Genomic DNA, 13,989 nt, shown 5'->3' with positions numbered 1-13,989 from the left:
AAGACTGGGTTCTTTATGCATCTGAAAGTTTTTGATGTTTACTGCCAATAAGAGGTGGAATATAACATTCTTAAAGCATCCAAGTCTGATCACTTTCAGGGATGGGTTTCTGAGCTTAGGGAACGCTTGGCCTTGATCCATTAGAGAGTTTCTCTGTTTAAAACATTTCATCACAGCCTTTTATAGAAGATTGTGGTTCAATTAAATGATGAAGCTGATGTCAAAGATAGAGTTAAGGATTTAGGATTCTTGAAGAGCCCTCCCGCATGAAAATTGCACAGACATTCTGGCTCCTTTCTCTTTGCACCAAGTGTTCTATCTAGCTTTTATAGAAAGGTTGCACATAGCTTGTTTCTCAAGGTGAATTCATGATGGCTTCTCTTCTAACAGCATGAATTACAGCAGCTGAAATGACAGTACTTAGGCATTAATCTTTTAAATTGCTGTCAATATATATTTTAAAACCAGACGTCATACAATATTAATGGGACTTGCACTCTATTTTAAGGCAACGGACCTGCATGGGATGTGTTCCATATTGTCTATATGAAGAAGAAAATATTAAAATCAGGAGGTCTTTGTTCCTACTAATGAATGACAACTTCTGTTTATTTAAAAAGTATCTCATGCGAGATAAAAGTGCCCATTTTCTTCATGTCCTTAAAATGACAAGAAGTAGCCAGCTCATCAACCAACTGCTGGTGCATAGATCTTTAAAAGTAGTAGAGACACTCTAGGACAATATGGTTCCCCACCAATATGGTTCTCCATCTCATTTCCTCTAGCACCTGTGACTAGCAGAACTTGACAATGTTGACCCAAGGCAAACATGGGCTCATTCCGCACATGCAGAATAATGCACTTTCAAACTGCTTTCAGTGCCCTTTGAAGCTGTGCAGAATAGCAAAATCCACTTGCAAACAGTTGTGAAAGCGGTTTGAAAATGCATTATTTTGCTTGTGCGGAAGGGGCCATGGGCAGCCATCAGATAAATAGGCCCAGAAGCATAACTGTAGCATCCTTTCCCAATGAGAATGAAAAATCCTTGAACATCTACCCGATAAGCTCATGTTCTGCTCACCTGTCATGAGCAGACAACCAAATTTTCATTAAGTCATTAAGATTTCTTTTCCTGTCTTCAAATAGGGCAGTACAATGCACTAGGGAGTATTTCACATATGGACATTCTCACACAGCCAAATGAGAGTCCTAATTCACCCTTTCCCACAACATCTGGTTTTCCCACAAAGTTTAGCAGCCAATTATATAAACAGTAAGCATTAGTAGACAAGCAGCAAACTGATTTGCCTCAGAAAGGATGTATTTGCCTCAGTAGATGAAGGTCACTGTGTCTTATCTATTTTGTCATGCATTTTATTTCATTAGGACAAACACAAATCTGTATAATAAGACATCGTTTTCTTTTGCAGGGAAAGCAACTTTGTGAGGAGTTGGCTTGGATGAGAAGTGCAATGAAGAAGTACTTCTCTCCCTCATTCCTCCTTCCCCTCTGAGAGGCTTTAGAATCCCACAGAAGACAATTAAGTTTACATATCTGCATTAGGAATTTTTAACTAGTAGGGAAGTGAGAGATTGTAAAATTGTGGCCCAAGAGACCAGCCTGGTGGATGGAAGTTGTGGCATCTCTAGCTTCAGTTTGCTTACCTTGGCAGGTTAGCTCTGCCTTCTGAGAGAGGAAGGCAAGCAACCTTTTCGTAACTTGTTTGCCTCCAGAGAGATTTTTTATTTATTATTAAACTTATATACCGCTCTCCCCCAGAGGGCTCACCTGAGCCACCTGATGCTTAATTTGTACTAACCTTTCTTATTTCCATTTCTGTCTGTGCTCCTAAACCATGGGCTGTGATCTAAAGAAATCCACAGTTACTTCAAAGACTCCAATAGCCCATTTATGAGATTGATGTTTTCTCCCTCTTCAAGCAGTAGGCCTATACTGATGGTATTTTTGAAATAAGTTTGTGGTATGGTATAGAACAGCGGTAGGGAACCTGCGGCTCTCCAGATGTTCAGGAACTACAATTCCCATCAGCCCCTACCAGCATGGCCAATTGGCCATGCTGACAGAGGCTGATGGAAATTGTAGTTCCTGAACATCTGGAGAGCCGCAGGTTCCCTACCCCTGGTATAGAAAGAATGCACACATTCCATCCAAACACTGGATAAAGTACCAATTTTTAACCTCACAACATACCATGGTTTTCAATGAAACAACCAAAGAACACTGGGAACATAAGTCTACTACCATTTTAGGTCTTTACTGAATAACAGATGGATTTGTTACTTATTTTTAGATGTTAATATTTTTAGATAATTTTTTAGATGTTAACAATTTTTAAAGAAAAGAGAATATTTATTCTCAACTAATATTGTGGAATCCTTTAGGGTTGTGGAAGGAATTCATCTGGCATTAGTTAGAGTAGTTTTGAACAGCCAGAAAGATGAAATGTGCTATTCCTAAAATATTGATTACTAGAATCTTTACTAGAAAAATCTGGAAATGAGATAATTTGTTAGCAACGCAACATACAAACATACATTTTATCATCCTTAGGATGGTGAATGGACTTCTCAGTTGCCAGTCAGAATTTTAGTCAGAAAATGGGACAAACCAAAATATTTCACAAAGGAGAGACAGGGATGCCACATTAAAATATACTAAGAAGAGGTGCTTGGGTTTTTAGACCACTTTTCTTAAGGAGTCTCAAAGTGGCTTACAAACTCTTTTCCTTCCTCTGTCCACAACAGACACCTTTTGAGATAGCTAAGGCTGAGAGAGTTTGGAGGGAACTGTAACTTGCCCAAGGTCCCCCAACAGGCTTCATGTGTAGAAGAAGGGAAACAAATCCAGTTCACCAGAAAAGTGTCCACTGCTTATGTGGAGGAATGGAGAATCCAACCTTGTTGTCCAGATTAGTGCCCACCATTCTTAACCCTACTACACCACACTGACTTTTGTTTCAGGGAAGGAGATATTTCTGGGACCAGCCTACAATGCAGGAAGATGGCTATATTGGTTAGTGCTGCTTTGAATTTCGGAGAATAGCAAAGGCTGTGGCACAGTAGGAGAGCCTTTGCTTTGCCTGCAGAATGTCCCAGGTTCACAACCCAGTAACTCCAGTCAGAAGTGCCAGGCAGTTTGTGGTGTGAAAGACCTCTACCTGAGACACTGGAGAGCTGTTGCCAGTCTGATTAGATGATACTGACAATGAAGGGCCAATGGTCTGATTCAGTATACGGCAGCTTCATGTGCGCAACCCATGCAAAACGCCACATTGATGTCAACATTCTTAGCCTTATTTGTTTTCCTCTTTAGAAACATTCACCAATATATTTCAAACAATGCCATAATAATGGCATCAAGTTAATGGTCAGCATGGTACTTAAATAGATTTATTTAGTTTATAAGGTTTCAAAAAATCAGGATTTTATCCTCAGTATTCTCAGACAATAAAGTTCACTTAAGTAGGTGAGACTTGCATCCCCATAATGTCTTTTAGGTTCAGAATGTTAGATTTTCATTATGCTTCAGCCGTGAGTTTCCTGTATGTGTTCATTGTCTCTGTGGGATGTGACCCACGGCCCTGCTTTCTTTGCAGAAGATCTTCAGTTCAGTTCGCAGCCTCTCCAGTTAACAGGCTCAGGAAGCACGAGATGATACACAGCTGTTGCCAGTTACAAGAGACCAGAATGTACTTGAAAGACTGATAGTCCAGCTGCATATTAGGCATACATCTGACATTGTATTATATATTAAATAATGGGAGAAAGGTGGACAAAGTAGGTGCCAAACCTTCTACCCATTTCAGTTCTGATGTCTCTTCAACTCTTTCTCAGAGCCAATGCATTTTTTTTGTAATAAAATAAAAGAATAAAACCCGAACTGCAATGGGTAAACAAAGGGAAAATACAGCCGATTAGCCACAGCATTTTCTCCTACTCTGATTCCTCTTTCTTGATTGCCGACCCACGTTCTCACCGACTCTTCCTCTGAAATGTCGACTTGCTAAATTAGCTGCCCAAGGAACGTTCTGCAGCAGCACCATTGCTGTCCCCAACATTCCAGAATGCGGCAATGTTTTATGACGTCACAATCGCATTCTGTTGGCGCGGCATCAATTGAAAGAATAAACGCCGGGGCTTGGATCTCTGCGGGCACTCTATAATAGCGCACAACTGAATTCAATGCTCAGTTTCTTTCCTTGGCACTTTTCCTGACTTGCGATTATTAGTAGCTATGTTCCCCCTGGTTGCCAGTTAGCGCATGTTTTCAGTGATGTCCTTGCCTCTTCTGGGCAGCAGAGTGCGCCATCCTCTAATTAACCAGCCGCCTACACGCTAGAGACCCGAATTAGTTCTTTTCCAGAAGAGCATAGCAAAATGCAAAGCAAGACTCGCTCCCCTCCCTCCCTTCCCCCCTCGGTTGCAGCAGCATCGCTTCGTTCTAGCAGCTCAAGGGCAAAACTGTCTTCCCAACAATTCCGGCAGGCTTTCCTTCTGATTAAGAAAGGCATAATCGGAGCGCTTCTGACTGTAGAGGGGGCCTCCAAGGCAAACCTCCCTACTCGCCTCCCAGTGGGGTGTCTTGATTGAGATGGGATAGAAGGTTACACCGCACTGGGGAAAAATAACTGAGAACAGGATTTGACTCCGCGTTCAAAGCTAGAAGAAAGGTGCTGAATGTTAAACTTGACAATGGCAAAACAATGGAATCCTAATTATTTCAGACCCGGTGTGAATGGAATTACTGGGTGTGTTTTCCTCCATCTCTGGTCCAGATCCACAGCAGAAAGCATTTCTCTCAGATTAACAGGGAAGCTCTAGGATTCTCTTTCCTAGTAATGATCAGGAAGTGACAGCGATTAACTTTCCCCACGCCTTTTGTAGCTCCTCTAATTAAAACAATACAATCCAGTCGGAACGAAACAGCAAATTGATTCCAACTGACATCACATGACTACTCACACGTTGCACGTAGCACCCCTGCGCCTAAATTCTTCACATTAACGTCATAGCGCATTATCACACTTCAAAGGCTTTCATGTGATTCGAAAGAGAAGCCGAATGCCTGAAGTCTTTCTTGTCCCTGTCTTGGTTATTATTGGGACGCTTTAATTCTATGCTCTCTACTATGGACGTTATATCACTGTGGATGGCATTTCTTTCTCGCCCACTCAACAATATGTATTTCTTCCCTGCGCCCGTTTGGTTAATTGTAACCTTGGACGTTTACTTCTTAGTAGTACACTCATTTTATTAAAAAACCCTTTGATGTTCAGAACCGGAACCTTGTAGTTTACGGTCTGGAAACGGGAAAACGCATTCAGGTTCACCTTTAACGAAGCTGAAATACTTTCCCAATATTTCCACGCTTTTGATTAAATGAGTACAAAGGATGCAGTTTCCAATGCAGCAGTTAGGGTATTGTGAGCCAGAAAGGATTTGTTTACAAAATCAGGCTAAGGGGACAGCAGGGAATTATTAGGGTGAGGTGTAAAAATATGACCGGTGCAGTCTGCCCTCCTAGTGCGTTAGGTGAATTGCTTTAGATACGTTGCTGTAAACAGCGTGACTTTCGAACACCGGGGCTAAATCGTTTAAGATGGCGCGCTTTGCTTTTTTCATTCACGACCTCTTTAATCCACAGTTGTTTAGAGACGTCAGCGGACCTGCTCTGGCAAAAATGGATTACAGACAACCTAAATTAGGCTGTCCTCCACACAGTTGATCGTGACCAGCTGACGTTCCTGAGATTTCGTACTGGAAATTCTTTAACGGAGAAGCACCTAGAAAAGAATAAAATTATCTGGTTTACTTTCCAAGCAAAGCGTGCGGAGTATTGGTGACTCGAATCATGTACTAGTTGGCTGCAGTGTGAGAAGGCTGGCAGAAGGTATATTAAATAGGAGCAAGAAGGAACTCTGGGCTGGGGTTGTGAGATAGGCCCCATTTCTCTTTAATGCATTTTCTCTCTTTCTCTACACCAAACTAGCCCCCAGCTGTGCTTGCAGAACCAGGAATTTGCAGTGTTCCGGTTCAGATAGTAGGGGCTAATCCGCTTTGCAGCATTTTAATCCAGATTAAAGAGCAGTGTCCTAGAGGCACCTGGCCTACCATTACCTGATAGTTATGTCGTTGGAGTTGCAATGTCTCCGTGCCCACCCCCACCTCCGACAGTAGGTCGGAAACTGAAGCATTGCGCCTGAAGCTACATTATTGATTCTAAGTTTAAAAGGGGGGGGGGGTGATAAAGGGTGAATACAAGACGACTATGTAGTAATTTACCGAGATAAAATGGTCGTCTGTATTGCTGAGCCAAGTAGTGGAGAAAATTTTGCTACACCTTGTGAGAAATGTATGAAAAGTGGTAAGAGTCCTTTCGTTACTTGGCAGGAGGAGTGGTTACTGCGTGGTGACATAGGCCCGGGATAAACGATCATCTCTTTTCCATTTATGTTGGGGCGCATCTGAAAGCAAACTGCTGCACTGTGGGTTTTACATCTCTCTACTGGTCTTTTGCATCCCTCTACCAACTTGATGAAGGTGTTTCTCTCTAAATTATAATAATTTTACAGCAACATTAGCGGCAGATTGTCAGGTTCCAAAAATCTTTCTGGGCCTCAACACACTCAACGCTGTTGTTTAAATAAACTGCAAATGTGTCATAAATGTCTAGAATATTCAAAATGAGCGAGGAGGAAATGACGCAAAAGACGCTTGAAATCCACACCCCAACATTCCATAACCTCTGTGCCCTTCACTCCAGTAGGGTTTCGATCTCAACCTATGGGTCGCTTTAGAGAAAATGTAATCGTGAAACGGATTGGTGCTGTCCAGCGTATGAACATGGCGCAGCGTGCTTTTTGCCCGGTTTTCCTTATCAACTGTATTATCTAGTCAGCTTTGCTAGGAAATTGACTTCAGGACCGTGGACAGCGCACAGGTTTGCTCAATTTCTGCGTGGAGGCAAGCGATGGTTTCCTTCCCTTTGTTTACCCACGACCTTCGCGCTCAGGCGAAACAAAGAAAGCCATAAAAAGGTACACTGCGGGACTCCTTCCGTCCTAATGGCTGCGCCATCTCCTCTGAACACCCTGCCAATATTTTGCTCCATTTCCAAGTAACACAAGCCACGATCTCTTAACTCTCCGTCGCACACACCCTAATTGCTATGCATTGTCCTGCTTGATTCCAGTTCAACAATCCGGCGGAGGGCAATGTGGAGGAGCCTACGTGTCTTCAGACAATACCTTCTTATAGGCTAATTGGCTGGCGCAGTTTGGAGGAGGTGGACACACAATCAACAAACGTAGCGATGCCGTAATATTATCAAATGTATTTATTTCCCTTCCATCGTTGATACATGGTTTAGTTTTTTTAAAAAAAAATCGAAAAAAGTGAACCTACCTGTCTCTGGAAAGATATTCCGCCATGGACGGTAATGCTTAGGAAACTGGTGCTAGTGGACTTAGGGCACCTTAGACCGCACAAATACGTTTAGAGAGAAGGCAACACCTTCCCATTGAATCTACATTGCTTTAGACAGGTGCACGACAATTTGCATTCGGGTCGCCTTGTTGTGGGTGGGTGGGTGGGTGGGTGGGGGTTAAATCTTTCTGTGGAGTATGATTTTCTTCGTAGAGGATGTCTTCAAGCCTCCGCTCTTGGCATTCACCGCGTGCCTTAATTGTATGACATTAAATCAAGGTCCGCTGTGAACACGGAGAGGCAGAGCCTGAGTTCTCTTTCTTGCTCTCCTTCTGCAAATAAAATAACAAGTGACCTTTTTAAAAAGGGAAGCGACCCCCTCCCTCTCTTTCTCCCTCTATTCATCCTCCAGGCCTGGCTTTGAATTCGAGGCCGTTTCCTCCTAGCCCATCTGCCAGTTCCACCGGGCAGAAGTCTGTTTCAAGCAAGCATGTGCGTCTTTACGGCCATCTCCTTAAGCTGCTCTAATGTGGCCAGCTCTTTTGCTCGTTACTTAAGACCACAGGATGACAGGGACTGGCCCTGATCCCTCCTGAAGACTGTCGGATTTTGCCTACCCCAGTCATAAGAGCTGCCCTTTGTCATTCCCGTGCAGCAAGAAACGAGGTCTTAAGCCTCCTCAACTCTTGCTGCTTAAGGAAGTGCTTGATAATATATTTCTTTCTCGGATGGAGAGATCTCTGCACAAATGAACGGGGCAGAATGCGTGTCGACTTGCTTTGTAAAGCGGAAAACATTTACTCAATAGCACCTGCCTGTTCCCGGGAGAGTTTGGACAGCCCATCTGGCCTGGCTACAATGACTGTGCCGCCAGGAGGAGGAGGAGGAGAAGGATGAGGAAGAGGAGAAGGAAGGACGAGACAATGCAACAACACACACACCGCTATGGTTAAACTTGGCAGCGTTTAAACAGACGTCCAATCCGGTGTGGTTCTGATGGCCCAGAGGACATCTGTGCTGGGATGCTCTGGGATCGAGCGCCATCAGTGGCCAAAGAAACCGGCCTCAAACCTTGGCGAGCTGACCTCTGCCGGCGGCTCTGAAGTTTCGACTGAATGCAGATTTGTCAGCTGCTGTGATGCTCCATTCTGATCTCAACGGAAATGGGTGGGTCGAAGAGTGTGACTTTCCAAAGACTCCAGTGGGGAGACACCCAATCCCCGGTTTCTGGGAGGAAGCGATGAGCAGCTCTGCTCCGGGAGGCCTGGCCGGTCGTCCTAGGGAAGAGAAGCAAAGCCAGGGGGTTAAAGGAGGGAGGACGAGGGCGCTCAATGCCGCCGCGGAGCGCCTCCAACTGGCGAGGACTACGAAGGCTGGAGGACAGAGATGGGGCGGGCGGGCGGGCGGGGGCAGAAGGGGGTTTAAAGAGGCAGGAAGGAAGAGAGGACGGGGAACCGGAGGGAGACTAGTTTCTTGAGCTGCCCCACTAGAAGCAAAGGGCAACTTGTACGTTCCTTAAGGCTGCAGGAGCAAAGGAGGCAATCCAGATCGGATCAAAGGCAGTCCTGGTACGGATTTCAACAGGAGGCGGCGGACCGCAGCTCATAGAAACGGCGCTGGTGATGTCCCGGAAACTGCAAACGAGACCTGCCCCAGGACCAAAATAGTGGCCCTTCAAGCCCATGCAAAAAAAGCGACACGAGCGCGGGTGGAAGCAATCCTCAGGGGAACTCCAACACAGTTACACTTTTTTTAAAAAAGGATCACGGACAAGGGTTAACGTCCTAAACATGACCCCGGAGCGCCCCTCCCTCCCTCCCCCCCCCCCCGAAAAACGGCGAAGAAAATCCATCGCTCTCATCCAAACCTTCGGCGAGCCCCGCGTCTCCGGGTGATGGGAAGCAGGCCCGCGGGCTCTTCGGGGGAAGGTCCGGAGCAGTCCGGTCTACGTGTGCGCGCCCCTCGCTGGCTGCTCCAGAATTAGGGATTAATGCTTCTCCAGCCAAACAAATAAGGCATCTGCCTCCAGTACAAGAGGATTACACAGGGTGCTGACGTCACCAGCAAGGCAGATGTTGGCTCCCAAAGTCCTGCTCATCTCCCCGTGTCCTTGAAAGCAGCCCGGCAGCAAGTCCGAGCCCCGGCCGGAAGCGGAGCCCCGCTCCTCCCGCAGTGTCCCCTCCGTGGAGACCAAAGCGTCGGAAAGCCCTCGGTGGCCCTAGTTCCCGTCTTCTCCCGGGCGGAAGCCGCCGGCTTGTCCTCTGCTGCCAGCCCAGCCAGCGTCAGACCGGCTCTGGGCTCTGGCCCTGACAGCCCCGTCGGCGCCGAAGCCCTGCCCAGAAGAGGGGCTGGACCTCCCCTGCAGCCTCCCGCCGGCCCCGAGAAGGCTCCCCGCGTCCCAGTACGCAGATCTCCTTGGCCTCGGCGGCGTGTCCTCGCTTACCGGCGGCACCAGAAGGCTCTCCACAGCGCCTCGCTCCAGCATCTTTGCCCCCCGCCCCTTCCATGCAACGGGAACAGATTTGCTTTAAATACTCCAGACGCAGGCGAGAGGAGGGGGCAGGCTTGATCGCAGCTAAGCTTGCATTATGTAAAATCCAGTCCCTCCTCATCGCAGCGGGGGGGGGGGGGAGAGGATGTTGTGCAGTAATTAATGGCAGGGCTCTGCAGATTCTACAGTCCACTGGGGAGGGATTACTGGACGGGACTCTCTGCAAGGTCCTGGTCACACCCACGCCAGTGGACCCGACTAGACACGGGCGACCAGGGCAGGCGGACGACCTTCGATGTTCTTTAGCACCTCGCTTGCAAGAGAGTAACGCAGAAAGCCCACCAGACATGACCATTCCCACGCCCGGCACTATACTCTTGCATCTGATGCTTGGCAACGTTCCCGCATAATACAGTCGAGAAAGCTACTCCACACGCTCAGGCGAGCGGTTTACCAAGGGGTTAGATACCCTCTGTGGTAAACGGTCACTTGGTTGTCTTGGGGATCGATAACAAACCACCGAGGACAGAGGACGCGCCTTAAACCATCAGATCAGAATTGCAATCCGCCATCAGCTCGGCCCCTAGACTTGAGCAGGAACGTGCCAAGGTTGCAGATCTAGTACAGTCGAATATAGTAAACGCCACGACAAAACCAGGGTCCGCAGCACCACGACAGCCTTCGACTGTCCTCACCAGAGGACCTCAAGAGCCTGTAAGACGATTTCTAGGCCTCAAGCCCCCTCCCCCCACTTCGTGAATAAAACAAAAAGCAATCAAGTAAAGACCATTATTTTTGAGTTCATTGATCCAAAAACAACAAGGGTCCTTGAGGGTGTCGTCCTGGCTCATTTTGGGTAGCCGCTGCTCTGCCATTTATTACAACCAGATCCGAATGGGAAGCCTCTCCTTACGCCTACAACCTTTGCACCCTTGGCTGCGGTGACAAATAGCTGTAGGAGTCGACTTGAATGGGGGCATTTGCTGTGGCCTCTTTATGCAGGTGTAGAAGGCTTGGGGGGGGAGGGCTTCAAAGGAACCCCCCAAATAAAAGCATAATTAAAACCGACGATAAACGTCGCCTGTCAGCCACTAGCTGCTGCCTCGCTTTGCGCTACCCTGATGAGTCATCAGCTGGGCCTCCAACCCGGGTCCAAAAGCATACTTGGCATCCCTGGTCCTAAGAACAGATCTCCGACACAGGGAAGGAAGCGAGCGGCAACTCCTTCACAGGACCAGTTCTAGATGCCCTTTGTCAGGGTGGCGCTCCATTGGGGGAAACTGACCCAGGAATAAAATCAATTCAATTTATCCGAGTTTCACTTAGCTCATGAAAGAACTTTTATTTTGTTTGCTAATTTGAGAACACACACACACACACACACACACACACACACACACACGACCCGTGCGATGCTGAGAGTATTGTTTTAGCAGGTGACAAAATTGTGCGCAGTGCTGTCCCATTCCTAAAACACTGAACAGTTTAGTCTGCGGTAAAAGAAATGCTAATGTTTTGCATGCCTCGATATACTATTATACAACTGTCTGAAGTTAGGGAGGGGGAAACCGAGCAAGGTAGTCAACCAAATGTGTATGCAGTCAAATGTGGATAAATGTGTGTATTCGGTTTGTAGCCTCCAAGACGAGAATAAGGACGTACATTATTCTAGTAGGCAGATAATCCTCGTTTTAATATCCATTCGCTGTCCATGGTTTTGATTCTACGTCAGAGAGGACTATAGGGCTTATTTCTAGAGAATCGCAGCGCATTTGGCAGTTTCGATGTTTTGCTTTTAACCGACAGTCAAATGGAGAAATAAACCCGAAACGTCTCCCGAGAAGGTCTTATTTCCTTAATAACTACCTTTAAAGTAAAATGGGATATTTTATTAAGTTAAATGTTGTCCTCTTGGCCAATGGATGTTTTTTGTTTACTTCTTTTTATTGTCGTGTTTTTAATGACCAGGCATGCCACATTTCACAACGTACGTCTTATGTTTGTAAAGGGGGTTAAACCACAAAGCAGAGTTCAATAAGATGAAGTCAGCATTTACACGGGTAAGCAAACAAATTCGCTGTCTCCTAACTGAAGACCACTTTTCGACTTCCTGTTGAGAGGGAGGTCCTTTGCAGCCTTCTTAGATACCTACAGTTTCGCTGTGGATATAGATAAGGACATAACCCAACTGAACGTAGAACTGAAGTAAAGACAAATCCGGGGCGGGGGGGGGGGCAGGGAATTCACTTAATGCAACACGGACCACCGAAGCTCTTCTCAAATACTCTCAGATACTCTTTCCAGAGCTACGAAAGCAATACTGACGCATGGCTTACTGATCTTGCCCCCACGGAACTCATTTCTGACCTGGCCTGCAAAAACTTGGCCCATTCAAAAGCACAATGCGAGCCAACGAGCACCGAGTCCTCCTTTCCGCCCAGTTGAGCTGAAGGCCCCCGCCTGAGCCCCGGAACACGCCGTGCCCTTTGTCCTCTGAACTCTGCCATTCGAAGCCAGCCTCTGTGGGCAAATTAAAAGGGCAGCCCTTGGGAAGGGGTCTGGCCTTTCAACCTGTCCTCCGAAGATGCAATCGAGTTATCGCCCAGCACCCTCCAGCAGCCTTTTCTCCGATTCGAGGATGGGACTCTGAAAGGGGGGGGGGGGTCCGGTAGCTATCCTGAAGCAGAGGGTGGCGATGCTCCACGTGGGAATCAGGCGTGGTAGACTTTCAAGGAGGGGGTCCCGCTCAAAAGATCCCGGGTCAGCAGGCAAACGCCGCGCTCCTGCCTCGCCACTCTCCCCACCGCTCGACCTGTAGGGGCTGCGGGAGCCAGAGAGGGGGTCCACTGGCGACTACCGCCGATAGCCCTGCGGCATCGGCATTTTGCCTCGGGGGTTGGGAAGGGGAAGCCCCTCCAGCTCTGGGAGGCTCGCGGATGAGGAGCTTCCAAGTCCGCCTCTCATTCGTCCCTTCCCTGCCGGAAGCCCCCGGCCTCACTCCGCGCCATGGGCCTCGCCATTTTCCGCGGGCATCCCAGCACAAAGCCGCGGCGCGCAGCCTCAGCCCCACACAAAGGGGAAGGTTGCCGACCCCGGCCGAGGAAGGCTCACCGGGACCAGGGGCTTCCCGGGGCGCCAAATCCCGCGCGGGAGGCGGGGGCAAGGAAAGCGTGCAGCGGACCCCGTTGCAGGACCACTCCGCAGGCTAGAGAGCAGGCAGCCCGAGCCAACGAGACCGTTAGCGGGAAGGAGAGGGGAGGGTCGACGGCAGCAAAAGGAGTCGCGCCTGGCTCCACGTTGGCGGTCCCCAGCCTGGCCCAGCTCCCCCCCCCCTTTCCCGCCTCGCCATCCTGCCTTTGGGAGCGGCCACTGGCAGCAGCCTCAGGCACGCCCCGAGCTCTCCGGATCCGCTCCGTTCGCGAGTGAGCCACGCTCCCCTCTCCTCCCCCCCCCGCCCCCGGCAAGCCACGGTACTTACTGGGTCGGGTCCGTCGGTTCTGTGGCTGGCTGGGGGCAGAGGCGCGCCGTTCCCGCGCCGGGCGGCTTGACGTTCAGCCGGAAAGCCCCGGAAAACCGGGTGGCTGCGCCGCCGCCTCCTCCCGCCGCCCCTCGCCTCCTCCCTTCCCCCTCCCCTCGCCCGCTGGCTGGCTGGCTGGCTCACGCACGCACGCGGGCAGGCCGGTCGGCCGGCAGAGGCCCCGCGTCCCCGCCGCCTGCTTTCTGCAACCGGGGGCGGGTCGCTTCCTGCATCCTAATCAGGCCGGTCCCTTCCGCGGCCGCTCCCGGCACAAAAGAGCATCTCTCGCCTGCGTCGCCCCCCCCCCGCCCCCAAACCGGCCGTCCTTCGGGGCGCTCCCGCCTCCCTGGGGACAATGGGAAGCTGGGAGTCGCCCGCCGGAAAACGCCGCGTCAAGGCGGAGAGGGCGCGACGCCCCCGGTTTCACCCCCGCGGCAGGCGCCCCCCGCACGGCACAGCTGAGCGCTCGCGCCCCCTCCCCCCGCCCCGCAAAGGTCACGCAATCTGCGCAAAAGCCTGACACATCCTTTCCAAA

At 49.1% G+C, this 13,989-nt stretch overlaps 1 long non-coding RNA gene across 2 annotated transcripts; it reads right to left on the bottom strand.

The window, feature by feature from the left end:
• Nucleotides 1–3,397: 3,397 nt before the first annotated feature.
• LOC125438965 lies at nucleotides 3,398–13,694 on the bottom strand. Of its 2 annotated transcripts, none has more exons than XR_007245442.1 (2): nucleotides 13,416–13,694; nucleotides 3,398–8,723 (listed from the first exon to the last, which is right to left on the bottom strand). It is a non-coding gene; the product is annotated as an uncharacterized LOC125438965 (long non-coding RNA). The 2 variants fall into 2 exon arrangements; XR_007245443.1 differs by lacking the exon at nucleotides 13,416–13,694 and adding an exon at nucleotides 9,314–9,859.
• Between the last annotated feature and the right edge of the window lie 295 nt (nucleotides 13,695–13,989).

The sequence above is a fragment of the Sphaerodactylus townsendi genome, linkage group LG09 (genome assembly GCF_021028975.2).
Source record: "Sphaerodactylus townsendi isolate TG3544 linkage group LG09, MPM_Stown_v2.3, whole genome shotgun sequence".
NCBI lineage: Eukaryota > Metazoa > Chordata > Lepidosauria > Squamata > Sphaerodactylidae > Sphaerodactylus > Sphaerodactylus townsendi.
This window is presented reverse-complemented; position numbering and strand designations above follow the sequence as displayed.